Source organism: Lepidochelys olivacea (assembly GCF_965140295.1).
Source record: "Lepidochelys olivacea isolate rLepOli2 genome assembly, chromosome: 6".
NCBI classification, from domain to species: Eukaryota; Metazoa; Chordata; order Testudines; family Cheloniidae; genus Lepidochelys; species Lepidochelys olivacea.
Window position 1 is genome coordinate 64,658,268 of NC_140416.1, and position 22,283 is coordinate 64,680,550.

Below are 22,283 nucleotides of genomic sequence, written 5' to 3' on the forward strand. Positions count from 1 at the left end.
CCTAAAATTTTTGAGTGAATTTAGTGTTTATAAAACTAACGTTTATCAGGGTGCAGACACAGAGCAGGCTGACTTTTTTGCAACCTTACGTGTTGCTGCACTGCCACTGCACCTCGTTCCTGAACTGTAACATCCACTATTTTAGGTACTTACACAGCCTTCATCACCATTGTATCTGAGCACCTGAATCTTTAATGCATTTATCTTCACAACAGCTATATAGGGTAAGGAAGTGCTATTATTCCCATTTTACAGATGGGAACTTAGGTACAGAACTGCTAATTGACTTGCCTGAGATCACACAGGAAGTTTGCAGTAGAGCAGGGAACTGAATTTAGGTCTCTCAAGATTTAGGTTAGCACCCTAATCAGTAGACCCTCCTTCCTCTGTTATCCAGACTTAGACCTCACCCATAGCTCTGCTAATGTACGACAATGCTGGCTTGCAACACCTTTTCTATTCCAGCCTAGGGCCAGTGTTCAGCAGGGACTGTCACTCGTACTAAACTAAGGATACGGTAACACTGTATTGCAGATGAGACAGGTTTAGAATGGGTACTAGCAATTTCCTTTTGCCACCAATGGACCACAACAGACATACTAGGCTCTTAACAGGAGTAATGTACAGGGCACACACAGAGGAAGTCCTATCACAATCCAGGAACATTAATTAAGTCCACCCCATAGGGCCACAGCTTGTGCACACAGCATTAATTATTCCAGTCTCTCCTCAGCAGGAACTATGCCTTAATTTTGTCTGGGCACCCATATGTTCTATAGACCAATGTCAGATAATCTGACTGAATCCTTGTCATGAATGCATTTACAGTGTAAAGGTGCATTCTCACTTACCTAAAGTTAAAACTAATTTGTTTTATTACATTTAACAGATAGAATCACAGATCAAAACCATTTAGAGTGTAAGAAATGCACTTTGATGTTATTTAAGAAGGGATAAAAAAATTAGTTATAGCAAGATAGTGCTTCTAAGTGACTGATCTAGCTTGATTGTACATTACCCTAAACTTCACCACCTACTTCCCTAAACCACTCCAGAAGACAGAATAGTTTCTCTCTCCCGACCCCACAGTGGAACTGCGATCTTTGAAACACCAAAATACACAAACTAACTTACAGGCCCCCACGGAACTGAGATATGTTAGAGCTGAATGTTTTTAAGAGTCCAGCGGTTCAGAGCCAAATATGTCCACCTCCATAATGAGACACTCTCAAACACAGGCCCTAATCATGTTCCCAAGCAAATGGCAAAATTCCCACTGATTTTAACAGGAACAGCCATCAGAGGAACTAATTTAATATTCTGGGAGTAGGATATCATTGCAGTTACCTAACTTAAGCACTTGTTCACTTTAACCTTCCCTAGCTTGCGTCATATTTCTAACCATAAGTAAACTGACTAGCAACAATTTTTAGGTGGTGGTAAACTGCAGATTATCCCATTGGCTGCTGCTCTGTCCTTATGGGATGCTGAAACCAGGCACCTTACATGCTAGTGTTGAGATCTGAAAGTGATATTAAGTACTGAAATCAGTTTCCTTGCACAATGTATCTAAAATTTGGATACAGGCTTGCAGTTACTGCAATCAAATACCTGGGTGCATGGAAATTTCAGAACCTGAGCCAGAAGCACTGACCTACAGAAAGCACAGAAACCTGTTCCAAGGGACTTGGCTACCGATCAGAAAACAAGCAAGGCATGTCCTAACCTCCATTTATACATGCCAAAACCCACCCAGCTTGTCACACTTAAGAATCTGTACTCAAAAGGTCCAGAATTAGGATAGCAGGGTATATGGCTCAGAATTAAGATAAACGTGGTAAAGACTTGGGAGGCTGGGGATGAGGAAAATCTTGTACAGCTCTTACCTGTACTAACATAAGTCCCTCATGTTTGTTAACACTAAGTTTACTCTAAAATTTTAAGACAAAAAGAGAGGTATTAATTTTAAATTGCTCACAGCAAGACTTCAGCAGCTGTCAAACAACGAACAACAGCAATGCAATTTGAATCACCTCTCTGCTCTCAAACCATACGCAACTCCCCACCCAAAAGGCAATTTACCACATTTCACTAAAATTAATATTAGCCAGAATTCTCTGTACCAAGTTTCCACACTAAAAAGGCAGTCTTCCTGTTGAGGCAGTCCATTAGCAGCGTTGAGCTGCGTAGCTGCACATACGCAGCTTGCATGCGTTATACAGACAAAAAAATAAATAAAAATAAAAAGCAAACAAAGTTACCAAGCATTCAATCTTCCCATTTCCTCCACCCCCTCCCCCCAGCTCCTTGCTGCAAACCTTCAGGCTTGCAAAAACCACAGCCATGATTCAAATAGCTTCTGTGGTGTTGATTCTAGCCTCAATCAGGAGCAAGGTGCAGGAGTGCGCAGGCCCTTTGGACCTTGTAAGAACCCTAGATTTCAATTTACCTCGTCCTAATATGAGACAGACACTGTCAGAATTATGCAACAGAGCGATTCCTCTCTCTCTCTCTCTTCGCTTCACTTCCCAAGAAAAGACAAAAAAGTGTTTTCCAGACCCGATCCTCAGGGCTCCCAGGAAAGAAGCAGGAAGTTCTCTTGCAATCAAGAATATCCCACAAAGTGGTCACTACTCAGCTCCCCTTCTGTGCACAAGCAAAGCGAAGTCCTGCACTGTACTTGGCCGAAATCTACAGCTCCTGTTTTTGATTCTCTCACCTCCAGTCCCACGATGCAGTGTCAGGATTGCATGGCTCTGACTCATCGGCTGAGCTCACAGCTTTAAAAAAACCAACAAGGCGGTGGCGGTGGAGGCAGCAGCGAGGGAGGGTGCTTTCTCCGATCTAAAGGATTGCACAACTCCCAGGCAAGTCAACCAGAAGCACCCGCCTCCTAAACACACATGCACTATACAGAACTGAAACCAGCTCTTCCACTTCATCAGCACAACTGCCTAAGTCAGGAGCCATCTCTCTCCCGCTCCCTCCCTGCTCAAGCAGGCCTGGGCCACTCCCACTTCCCGTTGCCATATAAGGCAGTGAAAGGGTTTTAAAACCACCTAGCAACTCCACAGAGCTGGGGATTTCCAGCATATTTTAGCCCTACATAATAGCTTTCCCTTTCTCTCTCTCACATCTACTGTTTGATTTGCAAAAAGCATCCAGTTAGCATCTCTTCAAACCACACCAGGAGGATGACTTCAGGAGAACATTGTTTTACCCACGAAGACTACACATCCAGTTTATCTTTCCACTGAGGAAACCTCTCTTTGCAATCTGCAATGTTCAAAATAGTTACATATGCATTAAACAGAAATTAAGCTATTACAACTGATAATTGGGGTGCATATCAGAGACAACATATACAGTAGGCCTTCTTCTGGCATGATATTATGCTCACAAAACAATTCTGTTTCCAACCTCTCCCGGTGCAGGTAGGCTAGGCAAGTGAAAAGATGTACATACTTGTGAGACAGATAGAGCATGACGCGGTACCATAGGAAATGGGACAGTGTCAGATCAGAGGTCTCAGCAGCTCTGCTGCTGACTCACTGTTTAAGTGCCAAACCCAAACATTCAAAAACATAAGTTGAGACCCCCAAATAATCGTGATACTGGCTTAAAAATCAAGACAATTTAAAAATAATACAGTACATACATTTTGGGTTGCTAATTTTCATTTGCCCTCTCAGTTTTGAGCTTTTATACTTGGGCACATTTTTAAGCTTTTCTCAGCAACCATGAGGGCCAGAAACTCACTTAAAAAAATACGAAAGCCAAAATTCTCACAATCATTTGTCTCCAGGGGCTGAGGCTTTAAGAAAAAACATTAAATGTAAAATTGTGAACCTTGGCAAAACTGGTTTCCTGCTTTGTAAGACAGGTATATCAATAGACATCTATTTAGAGTGCTTTGAGATTTACACATGAGGAAAGCTAAGTAGTTGTATTACTTAAGAATATGCTTTGAACCTGAAACTACTTTTAACTATTTTTTTGTGATTGATTAGATTGTACAGTGGCTATGACTTTAAATAACTAATTGTTCTCTTTGGTTTTGAGTCCCCATGCCAATTTTTGTGGTTTTCAAAAATACATTTTCTTTTCCCTGTTGCTATGTGAAAAATCCCAAACTACAGGAGAAACTGACTATATAAAGAAAATAGTGCTGTCAAAGACAGCAAATAAAACAATTAAAGAAATATTTGTTTTCTTTAATCTTAGGTGTGTGATTTGCAAGAACATTAGGGGAAAAATTCTGAGAAGAGTAATTTTTAAGTTGACCATGTCCCTTAAAAATCAGATTAGATTTATGCTGCATGGACCATTCCTGAACTACTACCTTGCTAAAACCAGCCTGCTTTCTTTTGTTTAAGCACAGCCCTGGGCCCCAGCTCTGCAAGATGTTCCATGCACATGAACTCCTATGCTTGCATGATGCTCCACAATGGGGTTTTGTGCAGGCTCATGGGCTTCCCTAAAGCAGCTTGCAGACTCAGGGCCCCTATGGCTGAAGAATCTGACATGTTTCCACTACCCCAATGTTTGTTTTGGGTATTTAAAATTTGAGGTCAAGCACAGACAACAGCTCATTTCCACTACTATTGCAATGTGCAAGAAGGCTGCAACCGAAAGCAGAGTGAAATGTCCTAGGATAGAATATTAGAAGGAAGAATGAACTAACTGCCTTGTGAACCTTGAAGTATGCTGGTTTCTGCAAGCACAGTTCATCTTGCACCTGCATTCTCCATTCCCTTTGCACATTCAGGACAACAGTCCAGCATTTATTACCAAATGCCTTTGGTGCCCCAAAGAGATCATGGGAACAGAAATTGTTCCACAAGAGATGGCACAGCCTACCCAGTAACATTCTTCTGAAGTGCATACACTACCACCTACAATTTCAAATGCAATTACAAAAGTATCTCCTCTAATTAATATATTTGCTTCCTTTCTTTGTGTGGCATTATAGAACACCATAAGGGAAAAAAGCATCTCATGGAGTACCCTGTTAGGTACATATTATGATGTGAAGTGCTGTACAAACAGAACAGAAAAATGGTCCCTGCCCTAACCAGCTTACAATCTTAAGTATAAGACAAGAGACAGCAGATGGCTATAGACAGATGGGAAGTACAAAGAAACAACGAGACAGTACTGGTGATAGGCCATGGCCTCTGCACACCAACAACCTAACTGCTATCAAGTTTTTTGTAGGCAACATGGCAAAGAAGAGTTTTGAAGAGGGATTTGAAGGTGGATAGCTTTGTGGATATAGACATCTGTACTGTAACTAAGTGCAATGCAGTTTTTTCTGCAACATACAAGATCAATAAGTAACAACTATGACATGCCGAATGCAGCCATTGGCAGAAAAATACTATTCAACCTTTCAGCAAAGCTGGATAAATTATTTATTTAATGGTAATATTTTGGCTTCCGCCTTGCTGTGAACATTATAGTACGGCCTCATGCACAAAGCTGTGTTTCAAGTGATAGTAAGTAGAGAAGAGGCGGGGACTTTCTCTATTAATGATTATCCATTAATGATTATCTGAAACTTACTCCCCACTTCCAAGAAATTGAGGGTTTGCCCCACCCCTTTTATCTTATTTATAATTATAAATATAATTATATTATAATTTATAAACATTATTTATAATGTTTATTAAAAATAAGAAGTGATGTTTCTTATTAGGTTTTTTAATACTTAGAAACATCAAGAATATCAGTAAACTAAAAAACAAAATTCCTCTTCAATTGCTCAACTTTCATTTCTCAACTCTTGCAATGGCATGATGTTACTAGCGCTCTAGTCAGAGTCTTTGAAAGGAGGAAGACCTGCAATTCTGACACTAAGAAAAAAAGGACCCCTCCACACACACACATAAATATTTCAGGCTTTTTATATATTATAATGAAGCAAAAAAGGGCACAAACTGAACTCCCACTCATCCCTCATGCAAATAACCTTTAACATTCTTTCGCAATTGTTGTACCTTCTGTAAAAACTAAAATCTTGGCCTGTCTCTCTGACATCTTCTTGTGGATGTCTAGTCATCAGCTTAAGCTCAACATGATTAAAACAGGGAACCTAATCTCCCTACCACCATCCAAAACCCTCCCCACTACACTTAAATGGTAGTGTAGACATGACCTATGTTGGCAAAACTTAAGTTGCCCAAGGCTGTGGAAAAAAAAAAATCACACCCCTGAGCGACAGTTTCGAGGGCATAAATGGCAGTGTGCACAGCGCTATGTCAGTGGGAGAGCTTCTCCCGCTGACATAGCTACTGCTGCTTGTGGAGGCGGTTTTACTATGTCAACAGGAGAGCTCTCTCCCATCAGCATAGAGCGGCTACACAAGCGATCTTACAACGGCTCTGCCCCACTATAGCTGTAAGCTCCCTAGTGTAGACATGGCCTTAGATTGTAAGTTCCTTGAGTCGGGGACCATCTTTTTGCTCTGTGCTTGTACAGCACCTGGCACAATGGGGTCCTCATCCTTGCCCAGGGCTCCTAGGCACAACAGCAATACAAATAAACAATAACCATTTAACATTTATTTGGCTTGCTCAGATGAAACAGAAAACTGTTGTTCAGAATCTGGTGTTCAGTGTCTGCTCACTATGAGCACTACCTCTTCTATACAAGAGCCATTTTAATTTTTAAAACATCGTGCATCTCTCTCACACTAAGAACTGCCATACTAGTTCTAAATACTAGCTCTATGGTCCCTACTCCTTGCTTCTCTCTCTGTAATACCATTGGTGACTACTTTAGGGTGGAATGAAGGGTAATCTCCAAAAGCAGTTCACGATTCCTCTCCATGAACTGCCTCCACACAGGCCTGGGTTTTGTTTTTTGTTTGGTTGTTTCATTGTTGTTTGTTTTTTTTAAAAACAAACAAACTGGCTCTGCAAAAAGGATTGGGGAAGAGAAATAGCTAATCCTGAGTCAAGAACTCCTGTACTGGGGCTCTAATTCCCTGAAATGCCTCTCTGCTAGGAGTGGGACATAAAACACCAATCAATGACAGAGCACGTGCTGCAGACCTCAGGATGGGCTGGTCTTATGGTGCTGGCTCCTCCTCCTCGATCCCAGCTACTTCTAAAGGCCTCCAAGGACTTCATTGCCAACAAGAGCCTGGAGAGATTTATAAACAGCTGGAAATGAGATGAAGCTAGCCTGATTGCGTAGCTGCCTCTACTAGGACTTCTGCTTCATGAGGAGGAAGAAACAAGAACTAACCTCAGAGTCCAAAGCCACCAGTGAAACGGAACCATCTAGGAAAGCGGAAAGAGGCAGCCAGGTAGTATGTCCAGATGGGAGAAGAGGACCAAGTAGCTGGTCAACATGTTTAAGGGAACAGGGAAGGAAGTAGCTGGGAAACATATGCAGGTGATGAGGAGGACAAAGGACAACAGAACAGATGACAGGGGGAGACTAAGTGAAGAGCAGAAATAAACAATGGAAAGGAAATAACACTTCTCACTAGATGCAGTTTATAATAAAAATAATACTTCCCTACTATTACTTTTTCCATGTAAACCAGTGTTGCCCCAAACGGTACAGGAGGCACAAGACAGAAGTGACGAGCATTGCAGCTGGGAAAGCTGCAGAACCCCAGATCCATGCTTCTCCAAACATGTTTCTGTTTTGGTTTAAGTGGGACATTCAAAGATCTGTGAAACCCACTTTCCTTCTCTTCCTGCTCCTAAATAGAGCTGGTTGCAGGATCAGTTCACATGGGTAGGCTACTAGTACAAGCTGCTCTGCTCCTGCAGCTTTGGGTGGGACCAGGGGAAGCCTCTCACTCCCAGCAACATGTAGCCTTCTGGTACTTGGAGGAACAGGGAAGGGGACGAAGATGGAATCAAAGGAGAGGAGCAGAAAAACCTATTAAATATTATTACATACTAAACTTACTAAAATAGATATAGAAAAAAATACACAAAAACAAAGTTAAGAAAATAGACAGAAAGGGGCTGAAGAGAGAGAGAGAGGATAGAAGAAATGAAGGCTAGCAGCATCTGGAGGGATGGGGGCTGCAGCACCCAGCCATTAATCTATCCCAAGGACTGGGAGGCTCCAATAAAAAACAGATTGCAAACCAATAACATAAGCAATTTCTGTAGCTGCCACAGGAATGTTATGTGATTGTGGATGGGAGAGAAGGTAGTTCCCAGGAGCAGAGGGCGAAGAGCAGGGAGGGGAGGTGTCCATGAGAATCTCCCTGTGAAGACTCCTCAAACAGATAAACTAAAAGCTGGAATCTAAGTATGGTAAAGATGAAAGATTTTGGACCAAGCAAGGGATTTTATGGTTAAAATATTCTTAAGCTTGCTCCACAATCTTCCTTGTGAATATAGGAGATGGAATCTGTACCTTAATTCCATTTTAAAATATTCTCTATATCTCCTGCAATCAGATCTGTGTGGGTAGGCACCTGCACATGTGCAGCACCTCACTGAAATAAGTGGAGCTTTGCATATACACAGCAGTCTCCCCACATAGATCTGATTGCAGGATCAGTGCCTGTATGTGGTAGCCTAAAGTAACATGAGTTAAGGTAAATTCCCTTAAAAACCACTATGATAGCTAGTCAAAGTTTTTTCAAATGAAATGTGTTTTTAAAGAGATATGGCTTTTTGAAATAAAGAAGAGGTTACTCACTTTGTGGAGTAACTGCAGTTCTTCAAAATGTATTTCCCTATGGGTAATCTACTTCAGGCATCCATGTGCCTCTTGAGCCCATCATTGGAGATTTTTCCATTAGTAGTGCTCATAAAGCCTGCACATGCATACTATGCCTCCTCATGCTAGACACCGAGACTATATAGAGATGCATGGGCCAACTGCACTCAGTTCCTTCTCCACCTGAATGTCTCCACAGAGAACAGCCTGAAGCAGAGGGGAGGAAAGGACGGGTAGTGGAGCACCCATAGGGACACACATCACAAAAAACTGCAGTTACTGCACAAGGTGAGTAACCTCTTCTTTGAGTAGCGTCCCTATGGGTGCTCCACTTCAGGTGACTTCCAAACAGTTTCCCCAGAGGGAGGAGGGAGCTTCAGAACTGCATCCAGAACTGAAGAGAGTATTGCAGTACCCAGAGCCACATCGAATCTGACAGTAGGATTAAAGCATAGTACTTTGAAAATGTACGTATTGAAGCCCATGTAGCAGCCCTACATATCTCAGACGTTGGTATGTTCTTAAGCAATACTGTGGACATCAAGAGCTGAAAATCAATCCCCCCCTTCTCCACTGAAGGAATTATAGCTGTCAGAGTCATCATCCTGAACTTGTGAGGTTTTACGAACTTGTTTACGAGTCTTAGATCTAAGACTGATCTCCATCCTCTGTCCTTCTTTGGTACAAGGAAATTCTTGGAATAAAACCCCTTGCACCAGTGAGGGGGAGGGACTGGGTCTGTTGCTCCTAACTGGAGGAGAGAGTTTACCTTGTGTCTTAATACAAGCGTGTGAGAGGGGTCCTTGAAGAGGGATGGGGAAGGGAAATTGAAGGGAAGGAGTGATGTCAAAGGGATGGTATAGCCCATTATTATGACCCACTTGTCTAAGTGTTCCGTCTCCAGGCATGTTGAAAATGGGAACGGTGGTCTCCAAAGAGAGAATGGTGGGAAAATGGGCATAGCTGTAAAACCAGAGATGCGGGGGGATTCAAACTCTCAATCAGCGCAATGGTTGGGTGGTCTTATAAGGGGGCAGGTAGACAGCCCTCTTTCTCTGAACTTATGTCTTTTACTGGGGGGTTTGGTGGCTATATGAAATCCAGAAGACTAGCAGGATGCAATGACCTACTACACCCAGACGTATATATGCCCAGGGAACATAAAGGGGTCTAGAGTCCTTCAGTGTATGGAAGGACGCATCTACAGTCTCCAGGAAAAGCCTATGACTGTCAAAGGGGAGGTCCTCAACAGTATTCTGTACTTCTCTTGGAAATTCCAAGAGCTGGAGCCATGATGCCCTGTGCATAACTACCGCCATATAGATGGACCTGGTGGCAGTGTCCACTACAACCAACGATGCTTGAAGAGCAGTCCTGGCCAATATTTGACCTTCTGAAACGATGACCTGGAATTGCTCCCTATGTTCATAGGGCAGATGTTCAATAAAAGTCATCCATCTATTGTAGTTTGTAAAACTGTATTTGGCAATGACCACCTGGTAGTTTGCAATCTGGAACTGCAGGGTTACTGACAAATAGGATTTCCGTCCAAATACATCCAGTCTCTTTTGGTCCTGGTCATGTGGAGTAGACCTGGAGAAGTGTTGCCTGCCCTCCTCATTTACCTCATCCACAACTAGGGGTTAGGTGGAGGGTGGGAGAACAAGAAATCAGAGTCTTTACAGGAAGCATATTACTTTTTATCCAGCCTTTTACATGTTGGTAGAATAGTAGCAGGTGTTTGCCACACAGTCTCAGCTGGATCCAGGGACACCTTGTTAATGGGTAACACCATCCTGGAGGATGTTGCTGACTGTAGGATACCCAACTGCTTGTGTTGTGAATCCCTGACCTCTTCAAGTGGAATCTGAAGAATGTCAGCTGCCCTTTTTATGAGGTCCTCAAATGTCAGCCAGGAAAGGTGGTGGAGGCATAACCATTTCATCTGGGGACAAGAATGAGATGGATATTTGAGGGGTGGTCTCTTTATCCATCCTGGCCTCCTATTCCTCAAACGTCTCCTGTGAGGGAGCTAGTTGGGGAGGAAAGGACTGAACAACCTTAGTGTCCCTTAGAGACGGTACTAGTGGTCTGGAGAAATGCTATTGGTAAGCAGTCCAGGGATCCCAGTGTGGCCCTGGGGGGGGCAGCATGCAGGGTTGGTTCCACCACCCTTGATGACAGTGCAATCTTCCCTGTCACTGTCAAAGAACGAGTTCCTGACAAGTTATTTTGGGGAATCCTGGACTGAAACTGAAGACATTGACTAGTAGTCCCATTCATCCTCCTCCTCATCATCCAATGGAAGAGTCTGCATAGAAAAGGGTGGAGAGTCCTGTGGTACCAGGGAATAACAGCAGTCTGGAGACCAAGGTGTCAGTGCCAAGACACGCTTGGTACCCATGAGGAGCGGGGATTCTGGCTCATCCACTATGGACAGGTCCCTCACCCATCTAAACTCTTGCAGTACCAAGCAGGGAAACAGTACCAGTCCAGTAGCCAAGGATGTGGTAGCTGAAGATCATGGTACTGTCGATGGCGGGCATACCATTGTTGGTGCCGATGGAGTCTGGTGCCATCGCTTGCTCTGTACTGAGGGTACTGAATAGGTAGCTGCTGATGACAGGCCTGAGCCTGATGGTACCAGATCAGGTGATTATGCTTGCCCTCCTTGTCCCTGGTAGACAGTACTGAAGCTCTGTCAGAGCCATGTCTCTCCCTTGAGCTCCAGGGATTTCTGGCACTGCCACTACTGTTGGAGGAGTCCTTCAACTCAACGGTTCTGAGCTCAGAGGTCAAGGTTTCGGAAACTGCAGATCTCATAGGGGACCTGGGCTTCTTTGGAGCCCTCTCAGAAGCCTCCAATGATCCTGTTCTTAGGGGAAGCCTGCGCCAAGATGGAAGGGGCACTGAATCTGTCTAAAAAGTGAAAACTTTACTTTTGCTTCCCGCCTTCCCGTTGTCCTGGTATTTAATTGACAAAGTGGAAAGAGGAAAAAGTGGATGCAAGGGGTGTGGGAGGAGTGGGAAAAAAATAAAAAAATTTAAAACCCAAAAGTTTTCCCTAGAAGTTCTTGCAAAACCAGTGTAACAAAAATTACTTCTATTTCCCCCACAAACTTTTTGATCAGCTCATATGTAAGAATACAGAGGTACCCACCCTACCTATCTTAGCTATTAGTTCTTCAGTGACTCACTGCAAACCTAAATTAAAACAAAACATTTGTTCCCTGTCCCAGAGTTATTTATTTCCAGAAACTAGAAAGATAATGGTAATGAAACAAAATAAGTAAGTTCTACTACACTCTTTTATTATTTATATTAATTTCATTACCTATATTATGTTATTTATATAGCATCTTTCCTCTCAAAGCACCCCCAAAGTGCTTCCTGAGCTATATATGTACCACACCAACTGTATGCAGCTGCTTCTGGAGGCTATGCAGGAAGCCAGCTTGCCACATGCTAGACAAAAGTGAAGCAAGAAAGAAACATGGCAAGTGACAAGCAGGCAAACCCTATTCTTCTGAAAAGTACTTGGTCATTAAAGATCTCAATTTAAAGGGGATAAACCCTCTGTTTTTTGTTTCTTTTTAAATAAGGTATCCTCCAAAAGATCCTGCAGGGTAAAACTATATGAAGCTCAAATCTGATGCTTCAAGCACCTAACTACCTCTCAGTCTACACGGTTATCTATTAATGTATGCAATATGTATTAATATTTACTATTTTAAAATAAAGTATTCTTCTAGTCATCCTAGATCTTCTGTACTCATTTCCAGCAATGAGGGAGAATCCACAAATTGCAACCGCTCGGTAAGTAAAATGAACTAGCCCAGTGACACGTTACCAACCAACCAGAAAACTCCATGAACACATTCCAAGATTTTGCAGCCCCAGAGCAACACAGGCCAAATTCATACATAGTGCTCTGCCCTGGCGATAAGTGAGAAAAGCAATGATCCCACAACATCACATTGCATTTGGCCACAGCTATTTTGCACAAGAGAGGAAGGATGCTGGTGGCAAAGGGTGTTTTAAGCAAGGGTCTGTTAGCAACACCTGAAATTGTTGGCTGACCTCTTATCTCTAGAAATATCGTTCAACATATAAGTTATAACTCAAGAAATGCTGGACAGTGGGGGCAGTTTTGCCAAACATTTTTTCTTAAAATTATGCAAAAAACACACTCCCAAAATAACACAACATGAAAACTAACCAAGGCCATTTGAGAGGTGAAGATCTACGTACAGTACCTTTGCAGCCATAAGAAACACTGCAAACTAGGGTAAGACATGGCAAAAATAGCTGCACCATGCACATCTATGACATTATATAATTAATAGGTGTGTATACATGTAGGGTTTGAGAGTAAGTAAGAAAACCTTTCATTTACACTTTTGAGAAACTATTGGAAACAGTGCCAATGAAAAACAGTTACTGAATTTTGAAAATAACTTTCACGTGCAACAGGTGGGTCAGCATTCTAATCACTGTAGCCTCAATTCGTTTCCCCCAGTGATAGTTGATTGAACAGTTAGCTAATGAGAAGAAGAGTGTGAGGAAGTGAGGAATTAACCCTCAGCTGACTAACCTGATAAAAGCCAGGAAGGAAGTATTCCAAGGGGTGGGAAAGATGAGGATGACAATGAGGGGCTAGCGGAGCATAGAATGAAAGACATCCCGAGAGAGGGAGATTGTTTTACCTCCTAGGGCCCTAGTAAAGGCAGGCTGAAAGATGTAGGAATTTAAAATTGGAATGTTGCACTGTACTGGAGTGGGTGGAGACGTTTAGAATAAAATACAGCCTGAACACTACAAGAAAGTGGGTCTGAGCAGTTTTTGGGGCATCAGAGGGCAAGGGACAGAGCATTGTCCCATCATGGGGGGGGGGTGGGAATTTTGCCTGTGTAAGATATGGGAATGTTGAGACACAAATAGATTCAGCTTTGTTTCAAAGTCACTTCCCAGATACTTCTGTAAACCATTAACCAAAGAACAAACATACTCCATGCAAACTCATGTCAGCTCTCCAAACTAGGAATTTAGTCCTGGAAAGGATAAGCTTTCCTCCTCCAACCCTTCCTTACCAACTCCACTGGATGAGTGGTGATAGTTTTGTGTAACAGTCAGCCAGGTGCAGAGTGTTTATAATGGAGAGGGGAGAGTTACTGCAAGAGTCTGCAGTTGTTACTGTCAGTTTTTGACCCTGTTTGCTGTAGTATTCCCAGCCACAGAGTGCAAAGCATGTGGTCGCCAGCCTGAACATCATCAGCACTATGCAGAATACAACTGTGCTTTTGTTCAGACCATGCTTTCCAGCAATCGTTCTCCTTGCCTATTTACACTCAGCATTAATGATATGCAAGGAAATATTAAGGTATCTATGCTTGTTGGAGTAGGCTACACAGCCATGCAGCACCTCTTGCCCTGATCTGATACTGAATACAACCTATAGCTGTTCCCAATAAAGCATACGACCCTCATAAGTGGTTTTGGATCTGCAAAGTTTCCACTCAGCTCATTTTTCCAGATTAATCCCAAATTTAACATGGAGATCTCCAGTCCCACAAACCTATTAATTTAAAATATTCTGAAGTAACTTTTGTTGGCTTCACAGCATCTATACTATGACTTTGCATAAAGATGTTTCCAAAAAATTAATTGAGACTAAAACAAGAACATTTCTGTCATGTAAACCACAGTATTCTTGCCAGCAAGTTAAAGAAGTATGGGCTGGATGAATGGACTATAAGGTGGATAGAAAGCTAGCTCGATCGTCGGGCTCAACGGGTAGTGATTAATGGCTCCATGTCTAGTTGGCAGCGGGTATCAAGCAGAGTGCCCCAAGGGTCAATATCTTCATTAATGATCTGGAGGATGGCATGGACTGCACCCTCAGCAAGTTTGCAGATGACACTAAACTGGGAGGAGTGGTAGATACGCTGGAGGGTAGGGATCGGATAGAGAGGGACCTAGACAAATTAGAGGATTGGGCCAAAAGAAATCTGATGAGGTTCAACAAGGACAAGTGCAGAATCCTGCACTTAGGATGGAAGAATCCCATGCACCGCTACAGACTAGGGATCGAATGACTAGGCAGCAGTTCTGCAGAAAAGGACCTAGAGGTTACAGTGGATGAGAAGCTGGATATGAATCAACAGTGTGCCCTTGTTGCCAAGAAGGCTAACGGCATTTTGGGCTGTCTAAAGTAGGGGCATTGCCAGCAGCTCGAGGGACGTGATCGTTCCCCACAATAGATAGTTGTCGACTCTATTCGGCATTGGTGAGGCTTCATCTGGAGTACTGTGTCCAGTTTTGGGCCCCAAACTACAAGGATGTGAAAAATTGGAAAGCGTCCAGCGGAGGGCAACAAAAATGATTAGGGGACTGCAACACATGACTTATGAGAAGAGGCTGAGGGAACTGGGATTGTTTAGTCTGCAGAAGAGAAGAATGAGGGGGGATTTGATAGCTGCTTTCAACTACCTGAAAGGGGGTTCCAAAGAGGATGGATCTAGACTGTTCTCAGAGGAAGCAGATGACAGAACAAGGAGTAATGGTCTCAAGTTGCAGTGGGGGAGGTTTAGTTTAGATATTACGAAAAACTTTTTCACTAGGAGGGTGGTGAAGCACTGGAATGCGTTACCTAGGGAGGTGGTGGAATCTCCTTCCTTTGAGGTTTTTAAGGTCAGGCTTGACAAAGCCCTGGCTGGAATGATTTAGTTGGGGATTGGTCCTGCTTTGAGCAGGGGGTTGGACTAGATGACCTCCTGAGGTCCCTTCCAACCCTGTTATTCTATGATTCTATGACAAATGGTTAAAACTCCATGGTCTTTCTATTGTTGTCAGGAGGAAAAGGTGACAGAAAACCTTATGCATAGAGATGTATAGTCTTCCAGGCCATTTGCTAAGCATTCATAAAGCATTTGCTAAGATACCCGCATTCACATGATTACACTCCTTCCTTTTGCATAGGGTCACTATGTCCTGCCAATTTATCAACTCCCAAAAATAAACTTGTTGAGTAACTAAAGATGTCAATAGATTTTCACATTCTCCCCATGCAACCCACATTATACAGCGGGCATGATTACTCAAATACAACTAAACATTTCATGCTTATTCATAGTGGAATATTTTTCAAGCAAATTCTGTCATTTTTAAATGTCTCCATTGTAGCTGTCACTAAGAAAAAGTGTTTTTATTTAAATTGTGAAGGGAGGTTTCCTCTGACTTCTTACAAATTTAAGTCACAGTGAACTGTTTTCTTGAATTATTTCTTGAAGTGATTTTAGTGCTTATGAAAACTGACAGACTGACAGTTGTGGACGCTAAAGTCCTGTTCATCCTCAGGGTGGGTATGGCATGGGCAGCTACCAGGGGCGGTGGGTGGAGCCCTGTTCAGGGAGGCTAACCCCCCCCCGGCTCTGCCCCTTCCACCCTAGCCTCCCCCACCTCCCTTGCGGCTGGAGCCCCGAGGCTGCCCCCCCCGTGGAGAGGAGCCCCAGGGCTGGCTGGAGCTGCCCCAGCTGCGCCGCACCTCCCCTCCTGAGACCCCAAGCTGCCCCATGGGAAAAGCTCCTGTCTCTTCCTGAAGAACCTGAGCTTTTGATACGCATCACGGCGGTTCTGAGGCATCTGAGGAGACGGTATGTGCTATTCAGCTTCCTGGGTTCATCAGTAATCTCCCTGGAGACCATGGAGATTACGATGAACCCAGGAAGCTGAATAGCACATACCGCCTCCTCAGACACCTGGAACCTGCATGAGGCATAATAATAAGCAAAAACTTCCCCCATGCAAACGGCCAAAACCCGCAACTGGGCGTCCAGTGGTGGTGGCTGTGCCAAGGGAGGCATAGCATCCCTGGCCTATTATACCCGCTGCCTATGGCGGCTACTGTGCAAATACTCCAGCCACTGTGCCTCAGTGTGGAGCTGGAGGGATCATCCTCTAAGGGATCAATCTCCTTGTTTTTCTCAGTCCTTGACCTTTCTGATGAGGTTGCTAATCTCAGCTCTAGCTGATATCAGTTAAATTGGTGCCATGTAGAAACAGATACTTGTCACTAGGAACTGGACTGAGACCACTAACTCTAGTGATTCCTTCTGTTCACTACCAACCTGGTTTGAATTAGAACCAATGACTTGGCAGTGAAAGCTCTATAGCCGATTATTTGTCTCCCAAATTATATTGTTTTTTCCTCTTTATTATGGCAAATTAATGTATAAAAATATTTTTCACTTAATGTACACAACATCTTCCATCCAAGAATCTCAAATCATTTTACAAGATGCAAGTAAGCCTCACTACAGCTCTGTTAGGTAGGTAATTATCTCCATTTTACAAATGAGGTACCTGAGGCAAGGAGAGGATAAGATTACATGTCAACAGTATAAACAAGCTGTCATAAATATAAAGGGAAGGGTAAACACCTTTAAAATCCCTCCTGGCCAGAGGAAAAATCCTTTCACCTGTAAAGGATTAAGAAGCTAGGATAACCTCGCTGGCACCTGACCAAAATGACCAATGAGGAGACAAGATACTTTCAAAAGTTGGGAGGAGGGAGAAAAGCAAAGGGTCTGTGTGATGCTTTTGCCAGGGACAGAACAGGAATGGAGTCTTAGAATTTAGTAAGTAATCTAGCTAGATATACGTTAGATTATGATTTCTTTAAATGGCTGAGAGATTAAGCTGTGCTGAATAGAATGGATATTCCTGTCTGTGTCTTTTTGTAATTTAAGGTTTTCCCAGAGGGATTCTCTATGTTTTGAATCTAATTACCCTGTAAGGTATTTACCATCCTGATTTTACAGAGGTGATTCTTTTTTACTTTTTACTTCTATTAAAATCCTTCTTTTCAGAAACTGAATGCTTTTTCATTGTTCTTAAGATCCAAGGGTTTGGGTCTGTGGTCACCTATGCAAATTGGTGAGGATTTTTACCAAACCTTCCTCAGGAAGTGGGGTGCAAGGGTGGGGAGGATTTTGGGGGGAAAGACGTTTCCAAACAGCGCTTTCCTAATAAATAAACCCAGATAAACATTCGGTGGTAGCAGTGAAGTTCAAGGGCAAAGGGTAAAATAGTTTGTACCTTGGGGAAGTTTTAACCTAAGCTGGTAAAAGTAAGCTTAGGAGGTTTTCATGCAGGTCCCCACATCTGTACCCTAGAGTTTAGAGTGGGGGAGGAACCTTGACACAAGCAAGTGACAAAGATGGGAATAAAAACACAGAATTCAGTTCCCAATTATGTCCTATAACTACTAGACCATATTCCTTCCTGATATAGTACAGTTGCCTTCTGTACCAATTATATTTCTCTTTTCTCTTAAGTGTAATCCTGTATTTAGTACAAACAGATGGCACATGTAAAAATTACAGGCCTATACTGACCTGTTGGCCAGGGCAAAAGAGGAAAAAAACACCTCTAAGCCCTAAATACACGTTATGCACTTTCACAGGAAATTTTAATTTCAGTATAAGCAGCTCACTGGGTCTCCATACAGACAAAACATCAGTGAAAACAGTGCAGGATAAAACATTCTTCCAGAACAGTTTCAGCAACATAGCACTGATGTTTGAAAACAAAACCACAGCAACACCAAGTGAAGACAGTTGGAGGAAAAGAAAGCACCAGTCAGCTGTTCCTGCACAAATCAGTACTGCTAAGCATGAGGTAAATTCAAAGACAAGGCTGATAGAACATTTTACCAGTCTTCTGTTGAGCTGAAAAGGAGTACATGGAAAATATTTTAGTCCAACAGTTCTCAAACTGTGGTTCAGGACCCCAAAGTGGGTCACGACCCCGTTTTAATGCGGTCGCCAGGGCTGGTATTAGACTTGCTGGGGCCCAGGGCTGAAGGTGAAGCCTGAGCTCCACCATCCCGGGCCAAAGCCAAAACCTGATGGCTTCAGCCCTGGGTGGCAGGTCTCAAGTTACAGGCCTGGGGCCGAAGCCCTTGGGCTTCAGCTTTGCCCCCCACCTAGGGGAGTGGGGCTCGGGCTTTGGCCCCCCACCCCGGGATGGCAGGGCTCACCTGGGCTCAGACTTCAGTCCCCCTCCTGGGATCATGGAGTAATTTTTGTTGTCAGAAGGGGGTTGCGATGCAATGAAGTTTGAGAACCCCTGTTTTAATTCAAGACAAAGATACATGTTTAAGGTTTTATATAACACATCTTTAGAAAGGCTAGGTAAAAATCACTGACTTACTGTGGTCCTGTCTGACTTGGACTTCCTACTGTAATGAATACATTCGGGAAAAAAGTGTGCCTCTCCCTCTAAAACAGAGATAGAATTTAAGCAGTTGGTCCATATAGGAGCTGAGGTCTGCCAGTGCAGACCCAGTTGCTGGATTATTGCCTTAGCTAGCTAGGGTTGCCAACTGTCTAATCACACAAACCCAAACACCCTTGCCCTGCCCCCGACACACCCCTTCCCCAAGGCCCCACCCCTTCTCTGAGGCCTGCCCCACTCGCTCCGTCCCTCCTACCTCCATCGCTCGCTCTTCCCCACCCTCACTCACTTTCACCTGGCTGGGGCAGGGCGTTGGGATGTGGGAGGGGGGGAGGGGTGCAGGCTCCGTCCAGGTAGCGCTTACCTCAGGCAGCTCCCAGTTGGCAGCACAGCAGGGCTAAGGCAGGCTCCCTGCCTGCCCTGGCCCCACGCCGCTCCCGGAAGTGGCCAGCATTTCCCTATGGCCAATGGGAGTTGCGAAGTCAGCACTCAGGGCAGAGTCAGCGCACAGAGACCCCTTGACCCTCCTAGGGGCCACAGGGACATGCCAGCCGCTTCTGGGAGCGGCGCAGAGTCAGGGCAGGCAGAGAGCCTGCCTTAGGCCCGCTGGACTTTTAGGGGCCTAAAATCTCCTGGTTTCGCTTCAGTGGCCTCCAGGAGATAGAGCCTGATTCTGGGAGACTCCTGGCGGAACCAGGAGGGTTGGCAATCCTAACAGATCACTTTGCTGAATCTCCTTTTACCAGAAGAATTACCTATAGATCCCAGAAGCCAAGAGAGCAGCACTTGGTTTAATATATGTTGTTTTAAATTTAAATTGCATTAGAAGTATTAGTAAAACCAGATTGGTTCAGAATCCATAACTGTCTACATGGAGCAGCAGTGCACACTATGGAGGTATGATTTTTGAAGTGCATGAATTGATCCCTGTAGACCCAGCTGAGACACACTAGACATTCCCTACTGCGCTTTAACATAGTACTGTGTTAAAGTGCACTAGTTAATTTATAGTGTGCACCAGCAGGGTCTACGCAGACTAATTAGTGTGCAACATTGCTAATGCATTTTAGAAATCACACCCCTGTAGTGCCCACTGCACTATATAGACAAAGCCTTAATCTAAGTATTGAAATGAAGACATGAGAGACTTTTGCTTAAGAGTTTTATAATGCAAGAGGAGACACATTTCTTCTTCAGTTCTCATGCTACACAGAACAGCAGCATCTTTCCCCAAAGCAAGTTAGGAGTTGAGTGGAAATCATTCAAGTCTCTTTAGTCTACCACCAAAAAGCAACAGAAGATCCCCGAACAGGGACTAGTGAAAGAAAGCTTTAGTCCTATTTCCTTTTTAGAACAAACATTTCTCATCTACAGTCATCATGCTTTGTTTTGAAAAGAGACGCTCCAAGGCTGAAAGGCTACAAAATTAATTTACCCTGAAACTTAGTTTTATGATCCACATATACTATTTTCTGTATCAGATACCAAAACAAAGGCTACAAGATTGCTGAAGAGCTGGACTTGCAGCAGACCACCACGACCAACCAGGGACACTCGTTTTCTTGGGAAGTTTTTCTTTTTTTTTGGGGGGGGTGGGGAGTGTGTTATTTATTTGCTTTGTTTTGTCACCCTGCAACTCTGACAGTCTGCTGTATGTGGAAGTAGGCAGGGCACTATTTACTGTAGTATTTGAATTTTGGGTTCCAACTACATGGCTAGAATGAGAACCAATACCTTGAATCAAGGGAATATTAAAATAGTGGGTCTAAATATTAATCTACATTGATGGCATCTTTCACTATATTCATTTTGCACGTTAATGATTGACACTAACAGACTATCACTATGTTGTATAAGTCCTAAAGAGGCATATCAATAGTAATTTTGTACTCACAAACAATCTAGTTACTCAGGACAGGATTATTTTATTGGTTTAGTCCTGCCATCGAAAGAGAATTTCTGTTTAAAAACACCCAAAAAGCTAATCCAATTTAATCCAAAACCAGTTACATATAGCACATTTCAGAGTATCAGCCGTGTTAGTCTGTACTCGCAAAAAGAAAAGGAGTACTTGTGGCACCTTAGAGACTAACCAATTTATTTGAGCATAAACTTTCGTGAGCTACAGCTCACTTCAGTATGCATCTGATGAAGTGAGCTGTAGCTCACGAAAGCTTATGCTCAAATAAATTGGTTAGTCTCTAAGGTGCCACAAGTACTCCTTTTCATATAGCACATTAATACACATGTATTCCAAGCAAAGAGTGTCTTGTTATTATGGTTTTGTTCTATTATCCATATAAACTATCAGAGTACACTGGTCCTTTAAATAAGATGTCCTCATGCACATGGTCAGCAGTTGTTTATGTTGACAGGTATTTGGGACTGTGCCTTTGGTCTCACACCTGGCTAGCCATGCCTGCGGCGAAAGGCGTTTCGTGGAGAAAACTATCAACTCATAAAAAGCAGCAGCACATCCAGATGCCAAACAAAAAAACCAACCAAACAAACAAAAAAAATAATCTAACTTTGCTCTCCAAAATACCAAGACAAAGATTCCTCTTAATAGTTACGTCTGCTTCTTTACAGAGAGGCTTGGCTGAGTTTCAGGTCTGTTCTATGCTCCTGGGATACGTATGCACAGCACATAAGCAAAATAACTCATCTAACTCATCCTACAATGGCACTACACACTACTCTGGAGGATTTGGTTTCTTTGCTCAGGTAGCTTTATTAATAGTAATTATTTATAAAAGAATCTCAATGCTACAGAAGAACTGTAGGGAGTCAGACCTGGGTTCTTTTCCTGGCTCTATTTTGGCCTAACAATGCGACCATAACTCCTCTGTGCCTTTGTCATAAATATAAAGGGAAGGGTAAACCCCTTTGAAATCCCTCCTGGCCAGGGGAAAGCTTCTCTCACCTGTAAAGGGTTAAGAAGCTAAAGGTAACCTCGCTGCCACCTGACCAAAATGACCAATGAGGAGACAAGATACTTTCAAAAGCTGGGAGGAGGGAGAGAAACAAAGGGTCTGTGTGTCTGTCTATATGCTGGTCTTTACCAGGGATAGACCAGGAATGGAGTCTTAGAACTTTTAGTAAGTAATCTAGCTAGGTATGTGTTACATTATGATTTCTTTAAATGGCTGAGAAAAGAATTGTGCTGAATAGAATAACTATTTCTGTCTGTGTATCTTTTTTGTAACTTAAGGTTTTGCCTAGAGGGGTTCTCTATGTTTTTGAATCTAATTACCCTGTAAGATATCTACCATCCTGATTTTACAGGGGGGATTTCTTTATTTCTATTTACTTCTATTTTTATTAAAAGTCTTCTTGTAAGAAACTGAATG

At 43.1% G+C, this 22,283-nt stretch overlaps 1 protein-coding gene across 2 annotated transcripts in view; it reads right to left on the minus strand.

The window, feature by feature from the left end:
* The window catches only part of MIDEAS (mitotic deacetylase associated SANT domain protein), a 90,206-nt gene that overhangs the window by 51,693 nt on the left and 16,230 nt on the right, over positions 1-22,283 (minus strand). Inside the window, exon 1 of one of the 2 annotated variants that reach the window (XM_084631448.1) lies at positions 2,450-2,913. The exons of the other annotated variant lie outside the window; for it this stretch is intronic. The gene's annotated coding sequence lies outside the window, so the exon portion shown is untranslated. Of the gene's footprint in view, positions 1-2,449; positions 2,914-22,283 lie in introns of those variants that run through there. 2 annotated transcript variants of the gene reach the window in all.